Genomic DNA, 6,339 nt, shown 5'->3' on the forward strand with positions numbered 1-6,339 from the left:
CGCCTGTGTGGGGATTTTTATCAGATTACGTGAAATTTTCAGTTTTGTGGTTCCGCATGGGGTACGCGCCACCGTGCGGCGGGCCCGCAGCACACCCTGGCTTGGCTTGGGACGTGCCGGAGGAGCCGTTCCAATCCGGCTGCTTGTAGGCCGTTATTCAAATATGCGTTTCTTACATGTTTACGGAGAAGAAATCAGTAGATTTAGTGCGTTTAGCTGACCTTTGACCCGTTTGATCGATATTGATGGTCCTGCTTGATTCATTAATTGGACTAATATGGTGAATCAAAGTATACAAGTCGTGGTCATATTATTGTAAATAATGTGTCGTGTATGGATCGGGATTCATGCTGCCAGTCAGAGCACATCGGTGGGGAGGGAGTGTGTGGTTCTGTGTGTGGGGGCGGGAAGCCACATTTTCGAGGCTGTAGGAGACAAAATAAGAATAAAATGTGACATGTAATTTTTTAAAAATAGGAAACATGTTGAATAAGTTAGGATGAGTTTACATTAACCAACCTCCACAGATCATCAAACACATGCTGCACTTCTGTTTTTCACAACTCTGTGTTGTTCAGCTTTACACAACAATAAAATGTCACACTGTGTTGTGAAATTCTGCAACGCTTTTTGATTTGATTGTTCTTATATAAAATAATCTATTCACAGCAGAGCGACTTTGTCTGTACTTTACTTTCCTTTTCACTCGTCTTATCTAAATCCGTCCGCGCAAAACTTCCTTTGGACCTTTGTTGTATTTCTTAATTCATCGTCTGTCGGCTACCGGTTGGTTCCAGTGTGACGGCTGTCAGAGTGCAGGCGAGAGGTTATCTGCCGAGGGAGGAGCGGCTTCCTCTGGCAGCCGTTCTGCTGAGCTCACGTTCCTGGAAACGTTCAGTTCAGGGCTGAATTATAGAGATATACAGCCATCATTCAGAAATATACAGGCTGAAAGCAGAAGCACTGGTGCAGCATTACTGACAGACAGAGTGAGACAGGGTGAATGAAGGACAGAGAGAGAGACAGGGTGAATGAAGGACAGAGAGAGAGACAGGGTGAATGGAGGACATGCAGAGAGTGAGACAGGGTGTGGAACAGCTGTCTCCTGCTGTATAAACTGTTGTGTTCCCACGGCATTCCTCACCAAACAATAAACAAACAAACATCTATAAATCAGATTCTCACAGCTGATTGATTGATCGGGCCGATCGGAGAGGAACCGGTTCAGTGTGTTAACGTCCAGAAGGAGCAGGTGGAAGAAAAACCTGCTTCAGGGTTCATGTGGGAACCAGAATAACTGCAGGAAGTTTGATTATTGATGAGTTTTAATGATCTTTTTATACAATCCTCGGTCTTATTTCCAACAATCATACAGACTTCATAGGCTGCTCCCTGACTCTGTTTATCAGAGACTGAAGGTTTCAAAAGAACCATTTCATTTAGTTTTCTTTAAAAACAATGAATGAAGAGCTGCGATATAGACCGGCTGTGTAAGTCTTCTTACACCTCTTAAAATCAAGAAGGCCTCACGACCCCCAAATTGGGAACCACTGCAGTAACAATGTTCATTCATGTGCACAATGCTAAAATAAGATGCTACAGTCACAATGTGCACATTAAGGAGGGGGTTTGTAGAGTCCACTATGGACCTGGTCTTGTAGACAGCCATCAGAGGGGTCTGTGGAAAACACAATGCGGTTCAGGAGGTTTTTATCCTTTATGTTCAGGTTACCGAACAACCGATTCAATAAACGAGTCATAAAACAGGGACAGATCCAGTGAAGCGGTCTCACCTGCAGCCTTAAAGAAAAGCTCATTGTTAATCATTAAACCACCCAGCGGCCACGAGATTGGCTGCTACAGAGTCACATGACTGCGAGCATAAGGCATCACTTTACGTCACTTTTGTCCCGCAGGCACGCCTATAAAGGCAGGGCTCGTTCATTCATACCCACAGAGTTACACAGGATAAAAACAATCTAACTAACATTAACAGCCTGTAATCCAGAACCAGCCGAACCCAGGAGGTCTGTGGGGTTCCTGCTGGGTCAGGAGGTCTGTGGGGTAGGAGGTGCTGGTCTTATACAGACCTGTGAAGAGACCGCTGCAGAAGTCCAGCCCACTAGAGACAGAAGTAATAAAAGTTTATCTTTACCCCGGCTGCAGAGGTCAGCTTCTATCTCACGACACTTACAGCTTTACAATCTTTTAGTACTTTAAGTACAGGTAAGATAATATTATTATAGGTACAGGTATCAGTATTTGTACATAAGAGAGTGAACCCTCCTCTGTGGCTGTAAGGACATTCACTCTCTCTCACTCTTTGTCTCTTTCTCAGTTCCCACAGTTTGTGATTGATTACAGGTTGTAAATTATTCCCATCATCTCCTGCCTGAGTGAGAGAGTCAAGTTTCAGCCTGAGAGAGAGAGAGAGAGAGAGAGATGAGAAGAGAGAGAGAGAAATAAAAATGTCTAGAAAGAACCAAACCAGTTTGTACTCAGTGTAAAACAGGTGAAATTCATTCAAGTTTTCCAAAACACAAAGAAATTAGAGAAAACTTCAAAAAGAGCGACTGATTCAAACCCTGATGGAGAAACAACACACAGGAGAATATATAATATTATAATATATTATATAATATAATATATATTACTGACACACAGCAACACTGAGTTACATAGAAGGTTGTTTTGTTTGTTTTTGTTTATAAACTCTAATCTGAACTGCTGTATATATTTCTGACCTCCTCATGTGACCTCTGTAATGTTCCTTATAAATCACATCTGTATATAAAAGCTGTATATAGTTTACATACAACTCTAATTCTAGTTTTAATATATTTTATCTATCTGTTGTAAAGTGTGGGATCAATAAAGTTTATCTCATATTATCTTACATAAATAACGCAGAACACACCCGTCTAAAGAGTAAAGTGTGCTTAAAACAATAAAACAATAAAAGCATTTTAAAGAGGATTTTATTATTAACACTACAATAAAGTTTATTTAACTGAACAGCTGCTGCGTTTCAGGTTAGCAGAAACTGAGTTTTGGAGTCGAGGATTACAGGAACTGTTCAGAGTATCGCTGAAACAACTCCCCTACATGTATCAAAAAAATCATCTGGTCGTGGTTGGCTAACTCTATGCTTAAGCTTAGAATTAAATTTCATTTCTGGGCGCAGTTATCAATATCAGTATTCAATACTTTATATAAATTATGCCTATATATACCTATATAATTCATGGCGACTTTTGTTTCAGCACACAACTGTCATTTTTAATTTGGGTTTTAATCTTTATTTATTGTTTGTTTTTCTGTCTAACCTCATATATTGTTTTTAATCTTATTGTTGTGCAGTATAGCAATTGTTTTTAAAAAGTATATTATATAATAGACTAGTCTCTCTTATGAATATATATATATATATATATATTATATATATATATATATATATATAAATATAAAAGTGCACAAACTAACTAATTTGTTATACATAAGTGTAAACACATAAATATGCACGTAGGCCTGTAATTCACACACATGCATGAAACACAAACAGGCTAGAGGATCTACAATTTATTATCTCTGTATATTCAACATTCCTCATGATGACCAAAAGCAAAAAAATAAGATATATATTAATCTACAATTTAACCTGGTAACTTGACATTAATCTCAATGTCATTTTCTGCTTTATTCTAAAATCCTATTCACAAAGGTCCATAAATTAAAAAAAAAAAACTATACAGACCTGGTAGTAAAACACCATAAACAGGGCCAATTAAAAGATTATGCAGACCATGAAGTAAAATACATTTAATTAAATATAGTAAGAATGACGTCCAGTCGAGCAGATACATTTCAGGCACAGAAATTCAAACCGGATTCAAAGGTTTACTACTGAATCTGAATAAAAATGACAAGCAATAACAGCTTCAGGGAGAATCTCCATAATACAGTGTTTGCATACAGAGCCGTGTTTGTGCAGGGGATAAATCAGGTTTAGTTTGACTTGGCAGTCTGTTCACATCCAGGGTCAGGTAACATAAAGTGGCCAAAGGGACCTGAACAAGACTCATCACAGGCATTTCACATACATAAATCCCACTACATGTATGTGAACTACTTAGTTCAACAGCAATGTTCTCAGGTCATGATAGGACTACAAAGGGAAAAAAACATCTAAAGTCATCCTCCCTTTCAAAAACTAATGGTGCTCTCTCTTAACTTCTATCCTCCTTCCTTCCATCTTTGTCACCCAATCCCATCTCACTCTCCTAGCCATGATCCTGTCCAGTGTTTATACAAATAACTGAAAGGAGGATGACAGCAACTTCTCGTGAAACGGTACCCTGGACGGATCTGTTTGTTTGTGCTGCACGTGTCTCCAATCAGTGTCATGTTGTCATCCACTGTGACCAAAGCGATTACCAAGCAAATCGCATGGCAAAGAAGGGAATCCTATTATCAAACAATTCTCACTGTGCCTATGGTTTATCCTTTCTGACAGTATTTCTTTGATAAAACAGAAACATAAGTCATATAAAATCTACCGTATAGTACAATATATACCATGACAGTAAAGAACGACAGCGAGGATACTAACTGATAAAAGGCTGAGCTTTCTCAGTGTTTGCACACATCTCATTAGTTCAAGATGGAGTCGTGCTCTATCATTAGCAAGAGAGCAAGTACAAATATCTGACTCTCACATAATGACTTGATGCTTATTAGAAGCCGTATAGAGACTAACTAAGACTAACATTGGTCATTTTGTCATTAAAATAGATGTGACCAAATACATATGTTTGTGATTATGAGTAAGGACAATTATAAAATATTATACTGTGTATACTATTTAAACGCACAGTATACTCAATGATCACATTAAACACAAAAGCATACAATCTGATTTGTCTGAGTAAAAACTGCTGACACGAGCTGCCACCCAGCTCTAATGTGAGAGCGGCAAAATATGCACTAACACCAGCCTGCTGGGAAAAGATGTCTACTTCTTCACATTTGAACGACCTCAGACAACCTCATGCACACCAGCAGAGATGCTGGAAACACACTCTCACACACATATACACCCTTTTACACACTGTTGCCCTTGACATATCACTGCAGGAGAGCTGCAGCGAGAGGACACGGATAACAGCATCAGAAAAAAGAAGGGGAAAGAGAGACAGCTAGAAACGTCTGGGATAGCATCACTGTGTAGTATAATACACAGAACATACAAAAAACAATACAGAATTCTGTAAATACAAGCCTGAAATAAATAATCAGGAACACAAGGACGTACTAAAAACAAGTCTAAAGAGAAATAATCCCATTTTGCATCATGGAGGCAAAAGCTACTAATCTCTAAAACTGCTGCTACCTCTTTTTCTGTCTCTCTCTCTCTCTCTCTCTTTCTGTGTCCCACTGGGTCGATATTCCCCAGACACACATCACTGGCTCAAAGTCTCTGCATCCCACAGCGCCAGCTTTATGGTGCCATAAACACACACAGGCTGAAAAGTATAAGATGGAAAAGGTTGGTGTAGGTGGGTGGTGGCTGAATATGAGTGAGCGTGGGTACAGCACAGAGGAGTGATCGCAGTGGTGCTTTCTTGGAAAAATCAACCACCATATATGACATTTATATCATATTTTTTTAAATATTTCCCACAGTTGGGGAAAGTGACTGTATGTTCCACATAAGAGCTCCTGGGGAGATAGGTCAATAAGCAATGGGTGTTACAAGATCAATAAACTTTAGACAAATGAATAATGGTTGACAAGAATGCCTAAAACCAGTTTGAGTTCTAGACAGTAGGTTTGATCGATTGGTGCACTCTGGATGTTTGTCCACCTTGCAGGCAGAAGGCTGTGAAATGGAAGTGCTGGGTAATGGGAGACTGGGTATAAGGAGTTAATGTGTCATCCACTGATAAACTGGCAAAGGTAAGCAGGTGCCGTAGGTACTGAAGCGCAGCCATGGAAAGCAAAAAGCGATTTTCTTCGTAATGTTGTGTGGCATTACTTGCGAGGCGTGCAGGCTAAATGTGTGAGGTAAATTCAATTCACAAAAGAAGATTTGAAAAAGTCCAAAGTAGGTATTGGAAGATTAAACTATAAATGTAAAAGTAAACATCTGCAGTATAATATGTTCAATGTTTGTAAAAAAAAAAAAAAAACATTTCTGAATACACCTTGCTGGAATTCAACTCAGCTTCCAGAGATTCAACATCCTACATTCAACATTTATCTTAACACCAGGTGCTACGTTTATAAGTAACATACCAGGTTATTTTTCTTGAATTTCCTCGGGATAAACAAAGTATCTAT

General features: G+C 39.0%; 1 protein-coding gene across 1 annotated transcript in view; it reads right to left on the reverse strand.

Annotated features, from left to right (window-relative positions):
* The window catches only part of mctp1a (multiple C2 domains, transmembrane 1a), an 87,491-nt gene that overhangs the window by 70,126 nt on the left and 11,026 nt on the right, over positions 1–6,339 (reverse strand). The window lies entirely within an intron of this gene.

Source organism: Morone saxatilis, unplaced genomic scaffold (genome assembly GCF_004916995.1).
Source record: "Morone saxatilis isolate NCDOM2014 unplaced genomic scaffold, NCSU_SB_2.0 Contig16, whole genome shotgun sequence".
Taxonomy (NCBI): domain Eukaryota; kingdom Metazoa; phylum Chordata; class Actinopteri; family Moronidae; genus Morone; species Morone saxatilis.